Source organism: Lissotriton vulgaris, chromosome 5 (genome assembly GCF_964263255.1).
Source record: "Lissotriton vulgaris chromosome 5, aLisVul1.2, whole genome shotgun sequence".
NCBI lineage: Eukaryota > Metazoa > Chordata > Amphibia > Caudata > Salamandridae > Lissotriton > Lissotriton vulgaris.
Genome location: NC_141693.1, coordinates 288,484,701 through 288,497,613, shown reverse-complemented (window position 1 = coordinate 288,497,613; position 12,913 = coordinate 288,484,701). Strand labels below are relative to the sequence as shown.

At 41.0% G+C, this 12,913-nt stretch overlaps 1 long non-coding RNA gene across 1 annotated transcript; it reads left to right on the top strand.

Annotated features, from left to right (window-relative positions):
• The first annotated feature begins 4,608 nt into the window (after positions 1-4,608).
• Positions 4,609-12,182, top strand: LOC147710729 (uncharacterized). The gene is made up of 3 exons (XR_015295649.1): positions 4,609-4,669; positions 4,778-4,847; positions 12,136-12,182. It is a non-coding gene; the product is annotated as an uncharacterized LOC147710729 (long non-coding RNA).
• The last annotated feature ends 731 nt before the right edge of the window (positions 12,183-12,913 follow it).

The window sequence follows — 12,913 nt, the reverse complement described above, 5'->3', positions numbered from 1 at the left end:
TGAAGCAGCTGAATTATATGCCGCAGGTTGCGGTGGAGCACTGGCTTGCGCACCCCCTTCCATTGGATGGGGTGATTCATGAACCAGTTAGCCCCAGGGAAAAGACACCGACTACCATTACATGCACTGTGGCGGCGTGGCATCACATAGGACCCATGCTAAAGACGCCCCAGCTGTACTCCTCCTATCTTCCTCTCACATACCACTAAACGATCCTCTTCTACAGGAATTGCTATTTCATGATTTCAGGAAACGCACGCATATCCACACTTGGGGAGACTTATATCATGAGGGTCAGTTCCGCACAATGGAACATGTGTTTCAGGGACTGCAACGGACCCGATGGACGTTTTTTTATATATCCGGCTTAGACAGGGCATCAAATCCATTACCCCAGAATTCCCAGACAAGCCCCAGGAGCTAGCACCACTACAACTGTTGCCTAAGAGCAAAACGGCTGGAAGTCTTGTCTCTATGCTTTACCTGTCCGTTCACACACAAAGGGAATTGCTGACTGCGCCCACTCGTACACAATGGGGGGAGGAACTAGGTCTCGAATTCACGGACGATCAGTGGGAATACTGTTGTTTGCAGGCTGAGAGGGTGTCATCTAGTAGCAGACTTCGTATAATACATTATAAATTCCTACATAGGCTATATTATACACCAGCAAGGATGCATAGATACCACCTGAGGGAGTCAGATAGATGTGACAGATGTTGAGCACCAAATTCAAAGATTGGATTGCTGACCTGATGACGTGCCAGGAACAATTGGCTGCATATTATTATTAATTGAGTTTATTAATTGAGTTTTATTAAGCGCAAACAACCCGGGGGCCTCGTAGCGCTAAGTATTGCCAAACTGGACAGGAAACGGAAGACTAAAATTAGATGAAAAGAAAAGTTTTCAGTTTCTTCCTAAATTCCAGAAGGTTCGATTCGCTGCGAAAGGTAGTGGGCAGGGTGTTCCAGGCCTTGGCGGCATTCCAAGAAAAAGAACGTCTGCCCCATCTGGTTCGTTTGATCTTATTGATAGTGGCCAGAAAAGCAGTGCTAGATCGCAATGTTCGATGGGGGAGATACGGAGTTGCTAAGTAACGAATCATTGCTGGTGCGGTCTTCCACATGGCTTTGTGCATGATGCACATAGATTTGAACAGTACTCTGGCCTTAATAGGAAGCCAGTGAAGTTTTTTCAGAGCCGCTGTGCCTGATTCACGATGATTAAGGCCCAGCAAAAGGCGGGCTGCCACATTTTGGGTGACCTGGAGCTTCCTTGTAGTAGATACCGGGGCCCCAAGGTATAAGAAGTTCCCGTAGTCCAAACGGGACAGGATGATGGCTTGCACCGTTATTCTACGGGCTTGGGGGGGAAGACGAGGTAACACCTTCCTAAGCATACGCATAAGGCCAAAGCAAGTGGCAGACAGAATAGTTGCTTGCTCTGTGAAGTTTAAGTTGGCATCTAGCCAAATGCCCAAGCTTTTTATATGGGTTTTCGATTGAGGTGGGGTACCTAAGCATGTGGGCCAATCCAGCGGAGGACTAGAAATAGAAGGATTGCCCAGAATCATTAGCTCAGTTTTTTCTCAGTTGAGCTTCAAATGCGAGGTGGTCATCCACTGGGTAACCGCTATCAAGCAGTTACTAAGATTGTGAGGGGAGGTATTGGGCTGATTCAAAGATACAACCAGTTGCGTATCGTCGGCGTAGGTCACTATGTCTAAACCGAACAAATGCACTATGTCAGCAAGAGGTTGCATATAAATATTAAAAAGGGTAGGGCTTAAGGCAGAGCCCTGGGGCACACCTTGGTCGAGAGGCCAGGTTTTTGAGTGGATGGTGTCTTCTCTTACCTCAAAGGAACGGTTCTCCAGAAAGGACTGAAACCATTGAATGGCCTTTCCTGCGATTCCTATTTGATGTAGACGGTGAAGGAGGATGCTAGTGTTAAAAGTGTTGAAGGCGGCACTAAGATCAAGCAACATGATTGCTGTGGTGCCTCCTTTGTCCATCTGTTTTCTAGCCAGTTCAGTTACCTTCAGAAGGGCGGCCTCAGTTCCTAATTTAGGACGAAAGCCTGCCTGGGAATCGTGGAGCAGATGATTATTTTCCAAAAATTGGGTGATGGAGGTATTGATATGTTTTTCTAATAATTTACTGACCCAGGGAAGTAAGGAAATAGGTCTGTAGTTGGCCATATTTTCAGGATCCAAGGTGGGTTTCTTCAGCAGTGCTCTAACTTGGGCACATTTCCACGCTGAAGGGACTAGGCCAGTGGTGATAGAGGTATTTAGTATGTTGAGAATAACAGGTCTAATAGTGTCTGAAATCTTTACTAGATGGCACGGGGGAGCGGGGTCAGTGGGAAACCCTGATTTAACTTTCCTCATAAGGATATCAAGAGAATCATCATTGAGCAGAGGGAACTCTTCCAATTGGTGAGACCTAGTGCGCGGTGGAGATGTTCCCACATCAGAGACCAGATTGGGTGGGTCAAAAGTGGAGGAGATAGTCTGTATTTTCGTGTAAAAATATTCGGCCTGTTTATCACAGCGCATCTGAGCTTTACTGGGGTCGAGGGGAGTAGGGGGAGTGTCAATAAGGAATTTAGCAATTTTAAAAATTTCTCTCGGGGAGTTGGAAGCATTAGTAATTTTTCCTTCAAAGTAGGAGGCTTTCGTGCTTACGCTAAATTACTACCATGTGTGTCAAGACCTAGAGATATCTGGGCCCCACTAATGTGTTACTTGCTAGCACACCCACAGGAGACGAGAGCAGATAGCACGACATTAACTGCACAATAGCAGTGCCGAGACACAGTCGTATAAGACGGTATACTCTTGGCTAGAGGCTGGGAGGGAAAGATGGTATTGCATGTTTAAAATGCGGAAAATGTGACGAGCTTTAAAGTGGGGAAAACATTTGATGGACATGATCAGAACTCCACTCAAATCATCTCAACAAGAGATTCACAAAGGCACGACCAGATGCTATAATTGCACACACTGTAACAATATTACACTGGGCAACACATTAACTCATCCCGTCACGGGAAAGAAGATTCCACTCAGACATTCAGCCAATTGAGATTCCACGCATTTAGTATACTGCCTCCAATGCCCGTGCAGCAGAAACATACATTGGCAAAACTGAACGCAAACTAAAAACAAGATTGATGGAACATAAGAGCACAATAAGAACTCAAAACAGATCAGCACCGGTGGCAAATCATTGGGTGGAAGCACAACACAACATCGCTCAACTACGTGTACAAATAGTGGAAATTGTTCCTAAAAAAGAGGGACAAGACAATACGATGAGATTACTCCAGAGGGAAACATACTGGATACATTACCTACACACCCTTATGCAGGTTGGATTGAGTGATAGGGTAGATTTTAGTTGCTTCCTATAAAGTTAACTCTACAATATGTATAGTAAAACCATACAATAACATCGAAGCATTACCTCGCAAATAATCAGGATGTTGAGTACATGACACACATACACATGATAGTCACGATAGGCAAATAGGAACCAAGATCTCTAGTACATGATATACGCACAAAAGATATGAATTATAGGTATATAGGAGCAACACTTAATAACCAGCACACTCAATATTTAGACACGCACACAAATAGAGGTTTATAGACTGCCATTGACATTCATAGCAGACATTGACAAGTTAAGCAATAGATCTTTGGTGAGATTAGACTGGATAACAACAGACGAGATTTTGAACAGTACCATTTTTATGCATAAATTTAGTGAATTGTACGACAAGTTAATAACTGATGCTAATTTGAGTTAGATTTGATTTTGGTTATAACTTTTTTTGATCTTGTTGTATGGTATTCTTGTAACGTGCCATTTTCATTTATGCGTACATAATAATGTATTGTAAAATGTCTTTATACACACAAATGCTTGATGTAAGTGATATTAAGTACCGAGAACGTCCACAGCAATAGAGGATTACCATAACGCATGGTTAATTCTAGGATAATGCATGATAAGTATATTGCATCGGAATGCATGTTGCACAGGATAACTATAGAATACTAGGTGTACATATTTGTTTATTACTTCTAGGTTATTTCCCAATGTGTAATACTGTAATACCACGACTATATATTCATTTGAAGATACCTTTTAGTATCTCCCAATGTATAACACTGGTACAAGATGTCAAATTCACTGCCTCTGTCAGATTTGCGATATAGTGATTTATACTCTCGTTTAGCGAGATCTGCATTACCGTACATTCAACGGTAACACCGCGCTTTATTTTATAAATGCATAAAATGTTGAAATAGTAGCGTGATCTAGTTATTTATCCATGTGCACATGACAATTCAGCAGTGTTCGTTAAGTTGTTATGTTTGTTATCACCTCGATATTCATAGCATTATTCGGTTCAGATCAACGAGAAAACTGAATGCACGCGTCTTGTGCCCTGAGTTCATACGTTTTATTGAGATGGCACACTACAACTCCCACAATTACAAGAGAGCGAGCGTCTCCGCCCATTTTCTCTTTTTGGTATCGGCACTTATTTAAATTCGTATTGTAACCCTCCGCGTTAACTTGTCGAACGTCGGGAGATTTGAGCACCGTAGAGGCTTTGGGAGTTTTTCTGTCAGCGAATACCTTTATTGTAGGTAAGGATTGAGACGCATTTATGCACATTGTTATTTATTTTAATTTTTAGCTAGATCCTCGACAAGAGAGACAGGGTAATCCAGAATACGTGTTTTATTTATTAACAGTAAGAAGTTGTGAGCAGTAAGAATTAAAACAATTGGCGTCTTTTACACGTGCTTGGATACATTACAAGAGGTATGTCAACATCATTAGTACAGAATTCTTTAAAAATTATGGATACTAGTTTAAGAACATTTAGATCATTGTTGATTATTAGACTACTGTATAAATAGTACTAGTACTAGATGCATTGTATAATCAGTGCCATTTTACAGATTTAAGCTGACAAACTGAAAGAAATGGTGGTTAAGAATATAACATAAACACCTGCTTTATGAATCGCAACATATGAGTTTTTTAATACTTCTTTTTCAATTTTTAAACAAAAACTTGTTTCATGCATGTAAATACAAAAATATTTATCTACATATTATATACAAAACAGTTAATACAACAAATACACACTTTGACAATTTAACAATTCAGACACTCTTGGCTGTTCACTCATCCAAAACCATTCAGACAGACATACATACAAAGACTGATCTCGGTGTCAATAATACTTTAAAAATATAACATAGAAAGAAATCCTTCTCGTTTTCATCCAATGTAAAGTTCTTTTTAGAGTACAAATCAATAGAGAATAGGAATCTCTTGCTATTCACAAACCACCGTTGTGAAAAAATGTTTTTAAATGACCCGAGACCGGGTTGGTCGACGCGTTTCAAACCCCGCCAAATACCGGGGTTCTCCTCAGGACCAATATTGTCACTTGCTTGATAGGTCACAGATCCATTTTCAAAAAGGTTGTATCTCCACTTGAAGCACGCACGGGGGCCGCTGTGGCAATGATGCCTCAATATCCGTTAGTCTCTTGATTTGGCCGACATTGTTGCCGAAGACGGATCGCGACTGAATCTGTTGTGTCCGCAGTAAACAGAGTTTAGGCACTTCTGACGGGAAGGCTCAGTGCTTCACCTTCATTCACTCCGACTCTGAAGTGAACCCCAGGTCGAAGAACTTACTGGTAATTTTCGTGGCTGGAGTATGTGGAAACCAGAGTAAGAGGCAGGCCCCCATGTCCGTATCGATCTGTCGTTCCGTAACCTCATTCAAGCAAAACATAACATCAGCCCAGTATGTGCTAAGCCCCGCGCATGCCCAGAACATATGCCCAAAATCAGCACCCTCCGTATTGCAGCGAGGACATACCGAGTGCGCGCCTCCAAAGACCCGTTGGATCTTGGCCGGCGTCCAATACGCCCTATGTAGAGTGAAGTATTGGACCAGTTGGAACCTAACATTGCGCGCGCCCTTCCAGGCCCTACGTACAAGCTGGGTCCACATGATAGGGGACTTGTATGGGGACGGTGCCCTGCTGTCGTTCCACGACCTACAGGAGGCCTTCGATCTGCCGAGGGGTGGCTTTTTGCTCCATGCGGCTCTAGTGACTGGGATTAACCACCATTTCTTTCAGTTTGTCAGCTTACAATAGAGGTTCTCAGCACTGGCAATTGTTTTGTTTGATTATTTAAGTTTGGCTCAGCCTTGCTGAGTTGAGAGTCAAGGCCCTTTGTGTTTTTTTGATTTTACAGATTTAGGCACAGTATATGTACAGCGGTATTGAATATTGAAACGTACTAGAAGATGACTGTTACATTATAAGAATCAGTACTGGGCGCAGTACATGATTAGCGGCATTGACATTGATTAGCATACAATCGTGCAGGTTTATATTAGATCGGAATATGTGCATTAAGAACAATACGTTTGAGATTAACTTGATATACTGCATCTCATGTACCACTATACCTGAGTGTTCCCATTAAACTGGACATCACATTAACCTCCATTTTAGGTACAAAACGTATCCCAAACTTGACATGGTGGATGTTTTTCATCTTAATTGAAGATTACAAATTTCAGCAATGTTTCCTCCAGGTACACTCACTTGATCCCACCAGAGTGCATGTGTATATTTATATTCATTCTCATTAATTTTCTATAAGCATGACTTTACATTCTGGTATAGAGATTTGTTTACTTCCTATCAGAATTCAATTACCTCGAGATGTTTTGAGTGATATTGACACATCTACACCATTGGTGAAGTCTCTTTACCTATGTGTGCTCTTGGGATTATAAGGTTTCCTACTTTTATCACAATATGGCACCCCCTGCTGTGTATTTAAGATTTATAATACCACATGAAGCTAGATATCTAAAATTAATTTGTACTGATCCTCACAGGATATCGCCCCTGATGAAGGGAATCGTTTTCCCGAAATGCATTGGGCATTGGATGTTAAGAAAGAAAACATAACATCTTCATGAAGAAACGTTGTTTGCATTTATGATTATTTGTAAATAGGCCCACTGATGACAAAAAGTTCTATGCTATGATATGCAATAGTATTGACCAATTAATAAACACAGGTCACAAGTAGGCTGCAAAGTAGTACATACATGTACAGTTTTGTGTTACATAGAATCATGATTTACAAATATGATTTAAAAAAGATTTGTGTATGAATAAATGTATATAATATGTGAAAACATGATTAGCGTGTAAAGATTGTGGAAATAATTGTCTTTCCCAGGGAACAGTGCACATTGCTTGCAGCTTTTTTCTGCATCCTTTTTTTCCTTTAAAGCGTATGGACACCAAACATCGCTGCGGAACTGAAGGGGTAGCTTGATTCCCTTGTTGTATAACTAATTGTTGAACATGTAGGCTCAATGTATCCTGAACATGTATTTTAATTGTTGCCCCCTGACATACAGGTTGTGATCAACACTGCTCCAGATGTGATAAAAGATGTGTATGCTTGTGATGACTGCCTAAGAGACAAGTTTACTCTGCTCATGAAATGCATATGGATGTAATAGAAACTTGGATGTTGGTTTGTTGTTGAAAAACTAATAAACAGAATATTTAAAAAAACTTTTTGCTCTGAGAACAAGCAGAGGACCAGGACCAACCTCCTAAGTCGATCTGACGAAGGTGCTTTGCTTTTGAGCCAAAGATTTAGATTGCTCCCGCTACATTCCTCTCCGCCGCAGTATATTCGATTCAGTGAGACCTCACAGAGAAGGTATCCAGCCTTGTGGAGCCATCTTTGACTATAGCCTGCAGCTTTGCCTTGTTGTAAGAACCTGAGCTCCAAAGATGTGACTAAGTCTGAAGGTTGTAATCTTAATCAGGCAAAGGTGTGAAAACTAGTCAGCTGCTGAAGGACCTTCTCTGGGCATGAAATTCAAACTTCTCTCACCAAATGTCAACAGCTTCACTAAGACCTTATACAGCGGATATCTGATGACGTGGAGACCTCTTTGGCCACATCCAGCAGCCTTCACCTGCTGAGGATTTTTTACTTCCATTCCATAGAATAAGTTCTAAGATGAAACTTTTCACTGGTACCTACCCTCACTCCATCTGACTTGGCCTTAAACAGTACCCTTGTCCCAGTTAGCACCCAATGATTGTTGGCGCTATTTTAAACCTTAAACTTTAAAATGTCATAACGTTGTTCTACTTATTGGATTTTTGTTGTATTGAAATGTACTCTATTTTTCTACATTGGTTTCGGGGTTTTCTTGTGCTCTGCTTTGACTTTATTACTGTTTTAGAACTACATAAATACTTCACACCTTGCTTCCAAGTTAGGCCTGTCTCCTCTGTGCCATAGCTACCAGGGGTTGAGAGCAGGTTAATTTAGCGACTTTAAAGGTTCACCCTGAAAAGCACTGTGGTTATTATTTGAGGCGGGTATTTACCACCCTCAACAGACACTCCCAATATCTGACAGGCATTCATTATACATTGGAGCAGATCACTTCTATTTAGTCTACTTGTTACATTGCAACGCAGTTCAGCAGTTCTTGACCCAAATGGCCCCTTGGGCAAAAAGTCTTTTGTCCTTGCGCTAGGTTCTTCTGCATAATTTTAGTCCCTGGATCAGCAGATGTGGTGTTCTTTGCCGCTTGATCAGCTTTGATGTGTCTTCTGTAGTTGCATCCTTGTAGACCACTTAAGATTCCACTGCGTTGCTCCTCCTCTTCTCCAGCATTGGCTGGAGCAGCACCAGTTTTCGGACACACAGTTGGCTGCCAGATGACAAGGTGGTACTTGTACTTCAAACGTCTTTATGCAGTTTACAACGGGAACTGATCAGAGAGACTATTGTACCCGCCTACAGCACCATTCACTCCTTGCTTTGCACTTGAAACAGTAAGCTGTCTGTGCGTTCTTTTTCCTGGGACAGCAGACATCTCTAAATTTGGAGCGCAGTTACTCATGGCAACGGAGTAAAATACTCTGTCACCCTGAAGGAGTAACCGCACTAATAATCAGGCCAATAGACTTAAAAACTCACCTCAAGAACCTTTTTTTGACTAACCAAGAAGTACAAGGTTACCATTATATAAGAAGAACCCAGTATTATGGGAGAAATGCGCACCCCAAAATGTAGACACAATGTGGCCCTGCATTAAGGCACCTCACCAAACATCACATTAGCAGAGTAACACAGCTCAATAAATAATGGGGTACACTCTAGATCAAGGAAATGTTAAAAGGTTTGATCACAAAAACTCAAAATTAATGGTACAGAGTAGATGCCATGAAGGCTCTCAGAAGCAAAGTTATAGAGAGTATATAAAATCAGGAAATATTGTAAGTCACAATGTGCAACAAAATCAGAATGAAATTGGGCAGCATCCCTAGTAGAACAGGAAAGTCTGCAAAATCTCTGGCTGACCCCCAAAATCAAGACTTTTGCACACAAAATTCTTGCATAGAATATTAGCAATACTGCAAACTCATTCTGGTGTGAGCAAAAGGGTCATTTCTTTAGCAAATCACAACACAAGAAATATAAACGTCATTACCATAACACATAAACACAATCCTAATTCTTTGATTAATTATGCAACACCATCTATACTGATGTCATCATCTGGAGAGGGCCAAGCAAATATGAAACATTTAACAATAAGATTTTCTCTAAATTAATAGGACAATTGAAGAAACGGAAACATGGATACTGGTTTCTATCCTACTTCCTCACCATAGAAAGTTAATTGCAAGCAAAACAATGCAGCATTGAAATTAAACTAATAAGACTTCAGTTTGACTGTGTGCTGCGAGATCTGTGGGGAGAGGAGGTGCGCAGTGTGAAGCACGAGTGGGAGACAAATATGGCATCCATCCGAAAGTCTTAAAATTAGGATTTTTCCCAATTTAGTATTAGTAAACTCAGAAAAATCCTCACAGAAGGCATTTAGGAGTCCTAAAGTTAGGAATCCTAACTTTACTACTACTAAATTGAGCAAAATCCTAATTTTAAGACTTTCGGTATTCACAGAAGGCATTTAGGAGTCCTAAAGTTAGGAGTCCTAACCTCTGTGAATACCGAAATGAGTAAGTGTCTTCTGTGAATACCAAAATGAGTAAGTGCCTTCTGTGAATACGGAAATGGTAGTAAGTTTAGGATTTTGCCTTAAGTTAGTTCTGTGAATCGGGGCCTAAGAACTTCATTTCTATACATATCAAATGAAATTTGTTTGAAAGACAATTACACTATATCAGTCTGTAGATGTAAAATCAGGTGTGAAAAGGCATAATAAACAATGTTAATGATACGCAAAAATATAAATCTTCCAAGTACCTTATCAGTGCCTCTGAGAAAAAAACTGTATGCCGTTTTCCAGATCTGTTCTTTACCAATCAAATAGCTATCATCCCTTAGGCAAGATGTATTTTTTCTTTTAAGATGCATATAATTAAAATGTACTTAATTTTAGGTTTCTCTTGGAACCTCATCTCGATACGGTCAGAATGTCATCTCTATAACCTTATTTCCAATGCAATGTAGGACAGCACTGTACTGCTAGGTGTATCTTAAGTCCTGGCTTTCACATTACAAAACTTCATAAAACATGAAAACGCCAGATTGGAGATTTTAGCTACTGAGGCCATAGGTACATAGAACATTAATACAACTTACTGTGGTTCAAAGCACACCAAAGCACCAATATATACTTGTCTAGTTCACTAGACTTTGTTAGCTGTTACAGTTGCAGCACAGAAAGGTTACAAACCTGCATTGTTTGAATGACAATTTTTTAAAATTCAAATATGTTAATTTTATTATACTCTGGTTCTTTGTGATTTTTATACTTATTTAACCATTTGCAATAGTTGAACATTTGGTATCATATATTTTCTTACTGTTTTTTCCTTTCTTTCTTAGTTACCACCCGAATTTCTTGTTTCTTTTTTTAATTTATAAAATCCCATTTATAAAAGCTATATGTTTCTATTTTGCAGCCCGGACTTTACAATTGATTGCTGTAGTTGATGCTGTTCGATTAACTTGTTAGATTTTAAATATGTTTCTATACCTGCCAAATTGAAGAACAACCTCACTGTGTGAGGCGGGGGCGGGACCATGAATGGTGCTGGTCCTCGTGCAGAGAATAAAAAATTTGCTAGCATTCGCGCCAAGAATTTTACAGTATAAACAAACTACATTGCCCATGATGCACACATATATAGGCACGCCCCCACAGTCCATAAGAACCCTCTGCGTGCTCCCATCATCCTCTTTCTATGCTGCTCACAGCAAGAGTTAAGTGCACGTGATTTCATGTTCCCTCACTCTGCTTTGCATGGGGATTGATTCGTTATCTAATGCTTGCTTTTTGTAATAACACTTTCTAAATGCTTGATGGTGTTCTTTTCATGGTGCTTAAACGTGCTTGTACCTGTAATTGTGCCGTGTGGGACGGCTTCGGAGCGTCGCTCCGGTCTCTTTATTCATAGAGCCTCCTTCGCCTGTAGCATTGACAGCGGAGCGGCTGCTACCGCTTTTCAGGGCTCGCGACGTCGTTGCGTTACTTAATAACAGTCTTTGACTGGCAGAGCGGCGGCCGCATTTCGCACCGTGACTGGAGCCTCATTTACCGGCAAAGCCCTTAGCGCTGGCGTTGAGCCTCCCTCATAGCCCTCCCACGCCGTACGGGCCGGGTGGCTCTCGGCCGACGCGCGCGCCCAAGCAGACCAAATTGGGCTACTTTTGGGCTGGTTTTTGGTCCCGTTTGGGCTGCGCACCTCGGTGCGAATCCCTGGCTTACTTTAAACGCATTTTCGAGCGTTTTACACACCGGTTGCCTCTCTGTGCAGATCGCCTTCCAAAAAAGGTTGTAAAATACTGGCCAAAGAGTGAGCACACGCTCTTGGTGATATTATTTGGCTCAGGTCACTGACCTTGGATTATAGCTTTGCTGAGGGGGTTTAGGTGAACTTTGTTACTGGACTTGTATGCTTGTGGGCTGAACTGGCTTTCTGTTGAGCTTTGCAAATGTAGACTTTCTTTGAGTACGCTCTGGTCCTCAGCACATTTTACTTTTCCCGTTACAGGTGGCCCGCATTCTTTATAGTCTACTACCGTGTCTTCGTGTATCAGGTACCCCCATTGCTTTGTGAATCGATTTCATTTGGCACACTCGTAACTGCTCTTGTTTTTAATGCTCCACTACTTGTTTTAGGAGTCTGGAGTATATCATTGTTTTGCTAAACATTGGCAGTACCTGCTATTTGCAGTAAGTGTAAGGCTTCCATATGGATTACATCACGTTACGTCAGCATGCTCGTTTTTTTCTTTTTAGTGTTGTCTTGTATTCATCTACTTGCCATTACGATCACTTCACTCCGGGGGATACCTAGGTTTGTGTTCTTTGCACTTACTCTTTCTGTCTATCCCATCACCATCTTTGCATTTTTCTGCACTTTTTCAGAGGCACAGGGTGCACCTGCTATTATTTCTGTCACCACAGTGCTATTGGGTATCGCTGGAACTGATGGCTCTACACATTTTTGCATAAAGGTTGTGCACAGCAGCCTGTACTGTTAGCGTGTAATTGTTACTGTTTCTTGTTTTTTATTCACAGTGGCCCCTGAAGAAGGGACAGGAGGTACCGAAATGCATTGGGTCGAAAGTCATCAATCGCCACTCTTTGTGTTCATATCTTTATAATGTTATGATTGTGATACATTCTTCATACATTGATTATCACGAAGCACTGATAATTATACATGTATATATGGAACAATGTTCAAATCCTCGTTTTATTTGAAAACAAATGAAAATTAATGGTGATACCAACGTGAGAGTATTGTTTTTGTTACATGTTGCTTG